General features: G+C 46.4%; 2 long non-coding RNA genes across 4 annotated transcripts; one reads left to right on the top strand and one right to left on the bottom strand.

The window, feature by feature from the left end:
• Positions 1–6019: 6019 nt before the first annotated feature.
• LOC124708505 lies at positions 6020–9114 on the bottom strand. 3 transcript variants are annotated; one of them, XR_007005180.1, is made up of 5 exons: positions 9007–9114; positions 8579–8741; positions 7895–8131; positions 7530–7742; positions 6020–7441 (listed from the first exon to the last, which is right to left on the bottom strand). It is a non-coding gene; the product is annotated as an uncharacterized LOC124708505 (long non-coding RNA). The 3 variants fall into 3 exon arrangements; XR_007005179.1 differs by having other exon boundaries at positions 6020–7742; positions 7895–8239; XR_007005178.1 differs by having other exon boundaries at positions 6020–7742.
• On the top strand, positions 6163–8859 carry LOC124708507. Its single transcript, XR_007005181.1, has 3 exons — positions 6163–6315; positions 6622–6692; positions 7502–8859. It is a non-coding gene; the product is annotated as an uncharacterized LOC124708507 (long non-coding RNA).
• Positions 9115–14135: the final 5021 nt, after the last annotated feature.

The raw sequence follows: 14135 nt of genomic DNA, 5'->3' as shown, positions 1-14135 counted from the left end.
AGAAACAAGTTCACCTCGTTGTTTAAGTAGCTTCGCACGAGCCCTTGTAATTGGTCCAATCCGAACTTCATTGGACTTGAGCTTCACAGCAGGTTCATCTTCATTTATCAATGACGGAGGTAGTGGTGTAGTAGGGATGTCCTCATCACACACATATCCTCGTCATCTAATTCTGGGGAGTGTTGATGTTCCGTTCTATTTTGTCGTGCTCTGTCCACTCGTGCTTGTGTTGCTGTGTCTCGTGCTCCACTTGTTCTCTCGTGACCTGGCACTGCTGTAGCGGGTCGTGGACTATTTTGCCTTGCTGAACCTTTGGGAGGCGTTGTTACAAACGTCGTTCCCATGGCCCCAACTCCTGCCATAGCCATGTTGTACAATGCTTCTCGTGGATCTCCAGGAGGTGGTTTGGATGCAAGGATGAATGCTTGCATCGCCATGTACCCAGCTTCTGGTGTCTTAGGAACAATGTTCCCCCTCGTGTCGATTGACATAAAAGACATGTCGAGGTTTTGAACTAGGTTTTCTCTTTCTGCTTCAGATCTTGCTCTCCTTCGAGCTTCCCTGTGACTATCTCCCGAAGTTCCTGAATGTCGACTTAGCTCCGCTCTTCGCCTGCTTGACGCAGATGCTGCTTCCTGCCTCCTATCCAACTCGATTTTCTGTTTCTCGAGCTCCCTCCTGGTGCGTGCGAGTCTATATTGATACGCTTGCAGCTCCTCAGGTGTCGCCGTAATGGTCATTGGTTCTTTACCATCAATAGCTCTTGTGACTCGATCCCACACTGCCTGCGGAAATCGCACTATCTCTCGTGTTCCTGGTCCAATATATTTTGTCCCCAAACCTCGTGTGAGATCTGCGGGATCGACGTACGGATTTCCCGCATCGTCGAAAGCCTCAGATGTCGCTGGTTCTGCCCGGCTTGGCTCTCCAAATGCGTAAATCTGATGATATTTTGGATTTTGAATTTTGTCAAGATTGGTGACACCATCATAGAGATTGGTGAAGACCTTTCCAACAGTGATGGATTTGTCGATGAAGTTGAAGCTGTCGGTGTCGCTCGAGTCATCGCTTATATAGGAGTCCGCGGATGACTCGAAGGACATGTCGCTGAAAATCTTGACGAGTTTTTCGCTTGCCCTGGTGCTGATGAAGCGTGGCGACGAAATCTACTCGTCGCCTGACTCGATGGATGATGCTGAGCTCGAAAAATCGAGATCGACTGCCGATAATCCCGACGAGATCAGAATTTCGAGACGATACGCTCCTTCTTTCTCGACGCGGAAGTAGAACTTTCCGAACGTCATCTCCATGGGCTCCTCCAGATACGTATATGCATCCAAACGGGAGGGCGGGTGAGGTACAAAATCGACTAGACCAGTTTTGTTCTGTTTACCTCTGTCCAAAGCGTTGCTTGCAGTTGATGAAGTCGACGATCTTGAACGTGCCATCGAGATCAGCTCCTTGTCGCCTCTAAATCCCACAGACGGCGCCAATTGACAATGTATTAACTTGTCAATGCCTACGAGTCGTAGACTAGGGTTTCGTTGGATGTAGAGGGCAAGTAGATCTCGAAGGTTTCAGCCGAAAAGTATTCGACGATATGAAACTAGGGTTTGTGAAAACAATGATTCGATCCTTTCTTTGTCCCTCGACTCCCCCTTATATAGGAGGCGGAGCCGAGGGATTCGTGATACACAAGTTTACAGAGTCCGGGAGGGTTTCTAACCCGTCCCGCAAGATTACAAATAGTGCTTCCTATTACAACTCTAGCTTTCCTTAATAGTATCTTGGGCTTCCGAATCTTCTTGCTCTTCGGGTTATGGGCTTTCAATAAACCACGGGTACCATCTTCGGCAGGCCCATTGGGGATGCCTATGTCACAAGGCTTGCAAGTTATGATTGATGGTGGTAGCTGTACTAATGGCATAAGCAAGACGATGGTGGCAGCGTTGGGGTTGTCTACATGGCGTCTTCCTGAACCTAAGCGTCTTGAGTGGTTGAATAGTTGTGGTATGATGAAGATTACTCACAAGGTGCGTGTGCCATTTACAGTTGATGATTATGTTGATGAGATAGAGTGTGATGTGTTGCCATTGGAGGTGTGTGGATTGCTACTTGGGCGTCCATGGCAGTATGATCGTAATGTGACACATGTTGGGAGAGAAAATACATATTATTTTATGCATGGTGGTAAACAACGGACTTTGAAGCCTATGGGTGATGTTCATATCAAGTCCGATGTGGAGTTAGTGGTCTGTAAGGAGAAGTTGCATAAGCCTAAAGTGCAACATGAGGTGCATGATGTTCCAAGCGTCGATGTTGGTGATGTTTCAGCCATGCATGTAGATGATAAGCCAGTTATTGTTGGTGACAAGCCGGATGAAGCTAATCCTATTGTTCATGAAGATATTGCGAGCATGTGCTATAGTTCCGGTTTGTGTTGATGCCGGTATACGGATCGATGATGTTTGTGCTGATTGTGTTTCAGTGCATATGACGCATATGCGCGTGGGAGGAGTGGGAGGCGAGCGCGTCAGAGTAGACAGTGGGCAGCGGCACTACCGTGCTAGGAGTACTGCAGTCCAGTTTTCTGCGACACCTCGGATGCATAGAGGCAATGATGATCGTGTTCGGCAACTTTGTGGCCCAGGCATTACTCGTTCGCAGGGTTGCACAAAGAAAGTTCATATTCAGCAACACAGGGTTCCATCAAGACCTCACAAGAAGAAGGTATTGGCGCAGAAGTCCAAGCTCATGTGGAGAAGAAAGGAGGCACCAAGTGTTGTATCAAGTCAAGCACGCCGAGAGGGAGGATGTGGTGTGGTAGGTAGGCAAGACTTCAAGATGGCGCAGACGTGTGATGTTCATATCACGTCACCTTTTCCAGAAGACCCTCACGTGTTGGGGACAACGCTTCTTGAAGGGGGGAGGATGATACGGGCATGAAGGCCGAGGTGAAGCCCAGTTTCAGGACTCCACCTAGCTAGTTATCTTATTTATTGTATTTTATATCTATGGTCATATGTGGGCCAAATAAGGTTTTTAATAAGTTTGAGTAGTTTTGGTTTGGGCATGTCCAAACCAAGTTAGAGAGGCCCATAAGGGCTGGCCGGCCACCACCCTCTCATATAAGGAGATGGTGCGGCTAGGATTAGGGGTAGACAAGTTTAGGTTAAAACTATTGCGTGTGTTCACGTGTATCATCCCTGTGGGATACGACGATGTCGTTTATCTAGTTCGTAATAAAGATCCGCTGCGAAGGTTCTTGTGTCCATCAAGGATTGTCTAGCTCATGTTTGAGGCATATCGTTCATCGATCCGTTGCTTGTTAGATTCGTCCTCTTCTCCAGGCTGCGTTCATCGCGTTGTTGGGAGATTCTATCTACCCGGGTTCTCGCTGTGAAAGATTGGGCAACATCCCTAGGAGGATCGGCTGGGATCCCCTTATCATGGCTTACCGAGGAAACGCTGAAATCTGATACCAATATGATAAGGATCAACGTGATCCAAAGGGTTTTTGGACCAATCTTTCACGACGATTAGTAGCAACAACAATAAGTAGTGCGGCTTACGATCTAGACGATGTAAACTCACGCGAACAACAAGCAAACCCTTCTCAGGGAGAGGAATTACTTGGACGGTTCTAGCGAACCACGCAACAATTAGAAGCACGACGCCTCCAATCCAATGCACGGGAACAACCTCGATGGATCTGAACGGATACACATAGAGACTTTCACCCACGGCGCGACGACCGAAACACACACGTGTTTTAACTCATAAAATTCAACCTAATTTTACATTGACGCCTCATGGCTTTATATATAGCCGACTCCTAACTGGTTTGTCCAACAAGATGGTATTCTCAAAAGAAAATAAAACAACCGACTTATCTACACTACTTAAAAAGGAGGAACGTGTTCCTTATTCCGCCTAGCTGCAATACGTCGTCGTCCTTGTCGTAGTCCCGTTCTGCACGCGATGGCTCGCTAGCGCCCAAATGGGCCAAAGCCCAGCAAATCGATTTCCTATAGGATTGTTCGAATCCTTGCCTCTCTCACGAACAAGCGTCGCTGCTTTCCTAGGGTTCGGCTCCGCCGCCTCTTCCTTCCACAACGCCTCCTTAGGGTGTGTTTGGCAGCCCGTATCAACCCAGAATTTCCCATCTCAACAGAGATTTTTGGCCATACCTATGTTTGTTAGCCCGGGTGACCACAGATGAGCTATGCCCACCTCATACAGAAAATGCCCCTCAGCCTGGCCCGCTGAGTCCATCCCGCAAACCTCCTCGGGGCCCCACCTGCGAACCCCCAGACCACAGCCCGGCCTCGTCATTTGCTATCGAACGGAAGGAATGGTCGCTCCCGTACCCCTCCTCAGGTCGTCGCCCGCCACCACCCCCTGGCCGTCGACCGCCGCCATCCCCTCCCCTGGCCTCCCTGGACGCCGCTCGCCGCCCGCCGCTGCCCCCTGGCCGGCGCCAGCCGTCCCTGGACGCCGCCCGCCGCCCCTGGACACAGCTCGCCGCCCGCCGTCCCCGGACGCCGGCCGCAACCGTACACCGCAGTCCACCGGCGCCGTCGCGCCGGACCACCACGCCGCTCGGCGAGACGCGCCTCGGCCTCCGGACCGTCGGACGAGACGCGCCTCGGCGAGCCCCGCATCGTCCCTTCCTCCTCCCGCGTCGGACAGAGGCAGCAAGCCCCGCCGCCAACGAGCCACCGCCCCACGGCCCTGGTCCCGCAACCGCCGGCGCCCCATGGCCCTCCGACCACCACCGCTGGCGCCCCACGGCCCGCCATCGCCGGCGATCTACTCCCAGCACGGCTGAGGGCCTGATTGCTTTTTAGTTGTTTTGTTTAAGGTCCTAAGTGCAAAAGTTTGGACCTCTTTGTTATTTCTTAGGTATTGGGCAAATCTCCACCCATATGGTTGCCAAACAAAGTATCACTTGGAATTCTCTCAAGACATACGAGCTAACAAACACACCACATAATTTCAAGTCAGCTTGTATGGGGTGAGATATCTCAAGTGAGAAAGTAAATCTAAAGTGACACGGGCTACCAAACACACCCTTACTGTACGCCGCCGTTCGCCCGCTCGCTGGACAAGACCTCGGCTGTCGCCTCTCTACCAACTCCGCCTCCGCTCGAGCTCGGCCAGGACATGAGAACGCATTCACGCGTCTCCAGCTAAGCGACGAGACCGAATCCAGAGTCGTGGGCGACCGTGACGCTGCGCCTATCGCTGCCGATTCCCCCTACGATGGGTTCGTCGTCCATATCGCACGACCGGCACCTCCACATCGACCCACGGCGACACGGCCATCGACGACCACCTGCAGCCGGAACCCGGCTCTGCAGCTCCATCCGGATCGGTTCTCTACTATTTTATTCTCCATTGTTTCTCTACTATTTTATTCTTGTTTATTGCAATAGTAGGATGGGTAGGATTCTATTGGCTTTCAAAGTTGTGCTTACGGACTTTGATTCCGAAAGCTGTAAATCGCGGTGTATGGAACTATGGATGATCTAGGACGAATGAAGTAGTAAACAGATGGGTGTAATTTGTATCTTACACACTCTTTGATTCAAAAGCTCTGATTGTTGGGTATATATATTCAAAAATGTATTTTTTGGTGCCTAATAGTAATACTATTACCCCCTTAACCACAGTGATGAGATTGTAAAAAAAAATCACTTGTTTGGTGAAAGCTCTTTATAAAAGGTAGACTTCGAGTATAGAGTGCCTAGAAGCCCTCCACCTTCCTGTAGGTGAAACCTCTTTGTAAAAGGTTAATGGTATGTTGATTACTAAAATGAAAACTTCAGATCTTGATAGGATTATATGAATGCGATTATCTGTGAACTCAAAAGTGATCTTGTTCATGTACCAAAATTTGTGGTATCCATTATTTTCTTCTTAGTAGAAAGCATAGTATATAACTGCATCAAAATTTAGTAAAACTGTAAGTACATGAAATGTGCATGGATTTTTGTACTCATAAAAGCCTCTAGAATAACAACTTGATCTGAGGAATTAGAAATACCTAATCAAGTCCCTTGAATACCTTATTTTGTTTCCCACAATGTTTGCAACTTTATTCTTTGGAGGAACTCACCTTGTTGGTCTGGAAACTGTTCTTGTGCAGTTCGTGATGGTACTCTGTCCGGTTTGAGGTGAGACTCACAGGCTGGAGTGTTGACGGAAATCTCTATGGGAAGCACACTTGGGTTATTTGATCAGTTTGCCAGTAGTGGGGAAATAAAATGGCTCCACCAGACAGGTCCAAATAATGACACCTCAAAAGATACGGTTAGTTGGCTCCAAAAAAATACTCTTAGTTTGTTTGCATTGCATGTGAAGTGAATTGGCAAGATAATTGTTTAAATCTCCAGATCAGGATTGAAACAAAGTTAGAGACTATGCTAAACGTATCTGCAGATGAAAGTTTAGGAATCTTTTTGTCAAATCAAAAGCAGAGACCAAGGGTGATTTCTCAGTTCAGCTAAATAATGTCACCTCAAAAAATGCAGGATCAGATAATGCATTCTGCTACTTTGACTTGGTTTAGTATGCGCTTCCATCATCCTTCTTATCACATATACAATGGTGTTTAAGGATCTCATACACAGAGAATATATCAACTGAAGGACTTGTTGTCGAGATTATGTCAAAGAGATCAAATTAAGGTCACATGATATCCCTATCTGTTGGAACTGATGTGTTTGATTCCAGTTAGGTGTTGTGCTAAGTAGTAATTTGTTCCTTGAATTGCAACCATTACTTGGCCTACTTGTAGTAAAACGCCGATGAGTGAATACATATAACTACTTGACACAAAAAACATAGTGTTTCTTAGTTAGGTAAGGATGACATTCAGTAGTAAAAGTATGTCGTCTGAGGATTCAAGTCTATAAACACGTTCCAGTAACCACACAGAACCAACGCTTCAGTTTGTTTATCACTTCGGTTCCACTAACCACACAGAACAAAATTGAGTGTGAAACAATTTGCAATTAATCTACCCATCTACTCAATAAGGCAATTAGTGATTGTAGATGGTCTGGTGATGTTTGCAATTGCAGGTGAGGAAAACATTATGCGAAACAAATATCTGAATTTGGTTTTATACCTAACAAACCTTTTACTTTTGTTCGGTATGTTGGCCCGCTTAAGACGCTAAATGGTGTCCAGTGTTCAAGACTAAATACTTTATGTATTGTTATGTCGAAAACATGGAGAAGCAATTCTCTGGTTTGTACTGCCTATATCATGTTCTTCTAATTTGTCTAGCCTATCAGGGTGGGAATACTTACATATTAGTATTGTGGTTAAATTCGACATTCAATTCACCGATATCCTGAAAGAGTCTGTCAATCATTTGCCCAAGAGAATGCATGTTGATGTCCCTCGATCTTTAGTTGTATGGTATTTCCTACTGTGTGATAGGCACGAATGATTTCAATTGTGAAGCTTCTTTTCTTACTTGGCTCTGCAGGTATGATGCAGAAACTATGAATGGTTACCTCGGAGGAGGAAGAGGAGAGCGGTGGTTGCTCCCAACATTGTGGTCGGTATAGGTGGATGGACGCTGGACGCGGTGATCCAGGCACACCGCATGCGTGACACAGTCAACGCACATTGGCATCGTCAGCAGCGGCGCTCTTCCTCACCTCATGCCTCCCTCCTAGCATTCTGCCTTACTCTGCCATCTCCACAGGTATTATGACCATTACGCTCTGCACAGGAATATCAATTAGTTGCATAAATCTCAATCTTTCAGTTTTTATCTGCAACTAAGTCGAGGGGAAGAAAATGTCTTTGAAGAAGATTTGTCAGCAATTAAGTGTGTATACAATGGGACAGTTGTGTCCGGTTTGTACGCATTTACCAGATTTATGGGTGATGCTTTTAGCCGTTATATTTACATGTGTTGCCTGTGTTTGCCTCCTCTTCTCAACTGCATTCTCTCCCTGGCGCTACCTGGCTTGAATTCCACTTCTGCAATCCTTTGTCGACCATCACTTGTTCTGTCCACGAGCGCCCAGATCTCACTGGACAAATCTGTCTTCATCACCCCCACCAGCGCTCACAACACTGGATAGTTGGTACCGACAAACTCGGATGTCTGGTGAGGCAACATAAATAAATATGTGCTACTGATCTTATTACCATGATATGTTCTCAGAATCATGAACATTTATGTGGTGGCATTTCTCCAGCTATAGTACTCCGCCTGAAATGCCAAGCACCTCTGGCTTATTATATAGTACTTATCTTTAACCAGATCCTATGAACTATTGGCATTTGTAACCACTCTAAACTCCTGATTATTTTTCCTTTGTTTTCTAGCAAGAGTTCATTATCAGCTGTTGGTACATGTTTTACTCGGCCTTGCTTCGCAAATAGTATAAATCAACTAGATGTTCTATCAGCACTAATGATGTTATATAAAAATTGATGGCAAAACTTGGCTCCCAGCCTATGGAAAGCAGTCAATGTGCAGGTATTCTATAGAGGAATCTACCTCTCCCCTATAACCAAACAGTCAATGAGCAGCGTATTTTGTAATTACCGGACATAGCTCTCCTCCATAAGAAATTACATCTGGTGATCTCCTATCGTGTTGTTATTTTCTCAACGCATAATCTGCAGCTGTCGTGCCAAGTACAGTATATTGATCTACACCTCCATGTAGATGGACAGTACTAAGCGCATCCATCTCATATGCCTGGCCCCTATTGAAGATATACATTCATTTATCAGTCGTTGTTTAAGAGATGTTCATATAAGTAGAAATAATATGTAGAACAATCATATGCAACTATGCAAGGTTCCATTGTGTAAATGCATAGCATCAGGTTTTCTTATTTTAATCTTATTTTAAGAATTCAATAGCTGCCATCCAATGAATGGCCAGTTTCCTGCAGCCGCCATGTGGAGTGTCCTACTCAATACTAACATAATTTCAGAGAGCATATATGGGGATATGGGATTCCTCACCACGGACGGAGTATGCTGCACATGTGTACCCGACAGAGCTCCTTGTCGGAGAGCCTGTGCGGTGGCAGCGCCGAAATCCCTCCGCTGCGGGTGTCGAGCTCGAGGAGGCCGAGGGCGGAAGCACCCGGTGCCTGCGTCAAGCTCCAGGAGGCCCTGAGCGGTGCCGGCGTGCTGGGACGGTGCGAACTGGGAGGTCCCAGGCTGAAAATGTTCAAAAAGATGGGGGAAGGGGTGATCTGAACTCCGGGCATGCAAGTTGCAGTGAAGACCGTCCAGGCACGCTATCTCGCAAGGGGAGACCATCGATGGCCAGCCATGGAGAGCTCGGCCCATGGCTGTCTGGGAACTCGAGCGGCTGGGGAGAAAATAGCTAAAAGATTAGAGGGTATTCCTCTACCAAGGGCCGGATTTGGGAGAGGAAAGGCTGGATTTGAGTGTGGACTTGACTGATTTGGAGAAAATAGTCCTTTGCCATGGAAGAACAACAGAGAAGGCGTTGGATGGAGGGGAAAGGTGAGCTAAGGGAGAGAAAGAGAGTGATGTGGGACAAGGGAAATGATAGGTGCAGGACCGCTCAGGTGTTCTCTCCGTTGGACAGGATTCGTACCTATAGGCTTGTTGGCGTTTGAAAAAAGATTATGGTTACTGTGTTTTATTTTGATAGTAGTATTTGTTTAAACAATAATATATACACATAAATTATAATTTTTATTGAATATATATCCAATTTTCATCACCAAATATTTGTAATCATGCAGCTTATCCTATGATTTCTGATGTTAAATTTCATGGAGTATTTCATGGGAGATTCTTTATCCGACACTCCTAAACATATATACTTTTCTTTGTATCACGATAATTATTTCACATTGTATCATTATTTCAAAACTAACTTTGGCTACTACAATTACTTGATAGGTTTAAAATGGATGTTTTTATTAGATGCCAGTTGATTGTTTTTTTGTTTTTTTCGCATGCTATCTATTAACCGGGATTTTTGTCATTCCTTTGATGATCGCAGGGTTAGAGGTAAACACGATACGAAAAAGGACCTTGCACACATTTTCAGCAATGCTCGTCCTTGACCACCTTCGCAACCGAAGCAGCGTTGGAGTTAGGGGTGATTCGCTCCGGGGTCGAAATATTGAAGTCTCAATTGCTACAATTGAGTTGAATTCTATTATACAAAGTTTGTTTGTTTGCCAGCGTACTTTCAACTTTTAGGCTTTACAAAAATGTCAAAATAATTATGTGGACTATATAAGGAATTTTTTGCAGTGTACTTATTTAATTTCACGTTTGAAATTAATTTGTAAATCATGTTCGAATAAAATGTACCCAATGATGTTTTTTTATCATAATAATGCTTTAGTAATTTAAATGTTGCAAATTTATATTAATAATTCAAACTATTTCAGTATTGTTGAATGCTTTGGGACGAAGAGCGTCGAATGCTTTGTGATGAAGAGTTTAGGCTTGAATGCTTTGAGACGAAGAACGAAGAGTTTGATTTGGGATGAAGAGTTTAAGCTTGAATGCTTTGGAACGAAGAGTTAAGGCGTGCACTGTTGTGTAAACTCTATGACATCTTTCTAAGGGTGTTTGTTGATGGTTGATGTTTGTATTTTACCTTTTTATTTTTTATTTATTTTGTTACCCGTGGCAACGCACGGGCATTTTACTAGTTTTTATCAAAGGAAAACAAAAGGATATACTACTACTTTTCACCGTGTAGGACTTTGGTCTCTCTGATGGTGTGTATTTTTGACGTGTATGCCGTAGGTGGGCCCCAGCCACATGCGTCCATGGACAAACACTCCATCGGTGAGAACCTCCTGGCTAATAACTCAATTTCCTCCGACGTGGCAGTCCAAAGTAGCAGTCTATTTCATCTTCAACAAAATCATTTTTATCCTTGTATTTCGCTTTGGCCGGCTCAGACCAAACTACGAAATCTGATTTTGTTGTGATCTTCTCAGACTCCTTAACATTCATTTTATCTGTAAATGGGACAACCAACGTGACAGTTAATTCAGATATATAGGGCACCATATCATCCTCCTTCCCTTAAGGCGAAACTGTCCTAAGTTTCAAGTCGTCTTCCTTAGCAGTGGCATCATCAATAGATTGCACATCAGAAGGAGGGACAACAGAAGTAGCAGCAGTCTTGGCGCCTTCATTTGTAAATTGAACAAGCACATGAAGGAGTGTAGCAGCTTCAACTTCCTTGTTTTTCGCCTATTCTTGCTCTTGGATTTTTGCTTCAGCCTCCTTCTTCACAACTTTATTAAGAGATTTATTTTTCTGTGCCACCGATTTGCCGTTTTCGTGAATATCTGCTGAGGTATACTACTGTAATTTGACCAGTTTACATCGATTGGAATTTTACTTTCCACTTTCAATTTGGTGGATCACGTGGTTTGGTTCAAACCAATCAATCTGATTGCTTTGCTTTTCACGTGGCTTGGTTCAAATCAATCAATTAATCAATCGATTGGAATTTTACTGTCCGCTTTCAGTTTGGCGGATCACGTTGTTTGGTTCAAATCAATCAATCAGATTGGTTTGGTACAAATCAATCAATCAATCAAATCAAAAAATCAGATTGGAATTTTACTTAGGTAGTAGTTCGGTAGGGATGATGAGGACATCCCTACCGAACTACATCATCCCTACCGAACTACTACCTCCGTCATTGCAAGATGAAGATGATGTTGCTGTGAAGCTCAAGTCCAATGAAGTCAGGATTGGACCTATGACAAGAGCTCGTGCGAAGCTAGTAAAACAACAGGTGAACTTGTTCTTAAACGATACTTTGATTGATGAGGATTTTATACTGCCTAAGTCCTTTGACTTGTGTATGATCAGGTACGAGGATGGAGGAAGCATCGCATGAGGAGGAGAGGAGTAGCTGGACATGGTGCTGGACGTGAAGACATTCCATGGACGCGCGAGGGAAGGGCGGGAGGCATGCACGAAGGAGGGAGAAGAAGATGTCAAGGCTAGCACCAAGTTTGGGCGACTCGGCGCCCAACTCGGTGCCGCCGACCCGAGCACCGGATGCCCCAGTTTTGATTGGGCCCTGGACCGGTGCACACGGGCCCGATCCAGGGAAGATAGCACGCCCGCCCGGTAGCCACCCGGCGCTTGGCCCGGTTCCTGCCGGCCCGCCCGGCCCCCGGCCCGGTCCCACCGCCCCCACGTCGATCGAGTCCATGTCAGTCTCGACCAGATCCCAATCTGGGTCGGTTTGTAATCGTTATTTTCGACTCCTGGTCAGCCTGAAACCCTATATAAGTGCTCAGGACGCGCCCAAAACAACCTTAGACCACGTTTAAGATAAACCCTAGTTCATAGTTGGAATGGTTAGCCGGAAATTTAACATCCGGGGGGCTGGACGCGAAGTTAAAGTTCTTCTTGTGCTAGGAAATTTCAAGTTTCCGCAAAAATCCAACCAAGATAATAAAGTTGAAGCATCGGTTCACAAATTTTAGTCGGAAAATATCTAAACCAATACTTGGGGGCTAGTGTTACCTGGCGCACGGCTTTGTGCTTGGCAAAGAAGACCCGGAGATTGTCTTCGAGGGTTGATAGGTCTTGTTGCTCCGTCTCCGGCTTCCCCAACACTTCATTCATCAAGTTGGTCATTTTCGTATGACGCTGATGCAGGGGAGCTTTTCGAAGTACCGGAAACAAATGTGGGTGCGTTTGGGGCGTACCAGTGGCACCACTTAGCAACAATTTCTTTGTGGCATCATTAGTCGTAGCTTCAGCCGAGGTGGTTTCGGGCTCTTCAGGCAGAGGTTTGGACGAGGAGGCGTCTTTGCCGGAATCTGCGGTAGGCTCCGGAATATCATCAAGATTGATGATGTTCTTCGGATCGGGAGCTGCAGAGGAGGAGGGCTTAGGCGGAACCTCCACTCCCGGGGTAACTGGCATAGAGGCAAGCGAGGGCTTGATCTTCTTCTTATGGGGCTTGCTTCTGGCAATTTTGCTGCATAACAAAAAGAGTGTGGCACTTAGCATATTTTGATTTAACTTGCAAAAAGAGTAAGTCGGAAACTAAGTTATTACCCAGGCTTGTTGAAGAATCACTCGAGGCTGGCCTGCGAGCCTTTGCCGGTGTCGATCTCCTTGAGGCGATGTTTCTCTTTCTCGAGCTTCTCGGTGGCCGCGGCGCTGGGAGTCTCGCGCGCACGTTTGGGCGCCGACCCGGAGGCTGCGCCTCTCTTCTGCTTTGCGGGAGGAGGGCCCTCATGAATTTCCGCTGAGACGCGGCTTCCGGGTTCGTGGTGCCGGAGTGCGGGTTCCGGGTCAGGTTCCCGAGATCCTTTTCCTCGAGGTCTTCAAGTTGTGTACACAAGATAAAGTCCTTAGACGAATTCGCATGCATAAAAAGATAATGATGATTAGTCGGAAGACTTACCGCGGTGCCGGCACCATCTGTGAATATGTCAAAATGACACACGTGAGAGTGAATGTCACGCAGAATTTTGATCATAACCCGGAGCCGCTTGTCCAGGGAGTCGGAGGAAAGGTTGTCCTTGGTGGCGCGCATGGTGTCGTCGCGGCCGCTGTACTCATACATCAGACGATCGCGATGTTGGAGAGGCTGGATCCGCTTGGTGAACCAGGAGAGCGTCAGGTCCTTCCCCAACAAGCCAGACTCCGTCAACTTGTAGATCCGCCATACCATCCTTGTCAGCGTAGGTCACTCGGAGATGTGAGGGCAGTTAGTCCAGGCGGGGGTCTCGCTGGCGGGCCCGTCCTTGAACGCCGACAAAGTCTTCGGGCTTGCCGGATCCGAGATGTCCTTCACTTAGAAGAACCCCCCAGACGAATACCTCACGGATTCATGACGATCCGTGAGAGGGTAGACGTGGCCGGGGCAGATCTTGAAAGTTATGCTCCCGCAGGTGGCGAGCGATGATAACCCACAAGTATAGGGGATCGAAACAGTCTTCGAGGGAAGTAAAACCCAATTTATTGATTCGACACAAGGGGAGACAAAGAATACTTGAAAGCCTTAACAGCGGAGTTGTCAATTCAGTCGCACTCGGAAACAGACTTGCTCACAAGAGTTTATCGAGTAGTAACAGCTTTATAGCGATAGCAGTGGTGAAATAACA

This window comes from Lolium rigidum, chromosome 4 (genome assembly GCF_022539505.1).
Source record: "Lolium rigidum isolate FL_2022 chromosome 4, APGP_CSIRO_Lrig_0.1, whole genome shotgun sequence".
Taxonomy (NCBI): domain Eukaryota; kingdom Viridiplantae; phylum Streptophyta; class Magnoliopsida; order Poales; family Poaceae; genus Lolium; species Lolium rigidum.
This window is presented reverse-complemented; position numbering and strand designations above follow the sequence as displayed.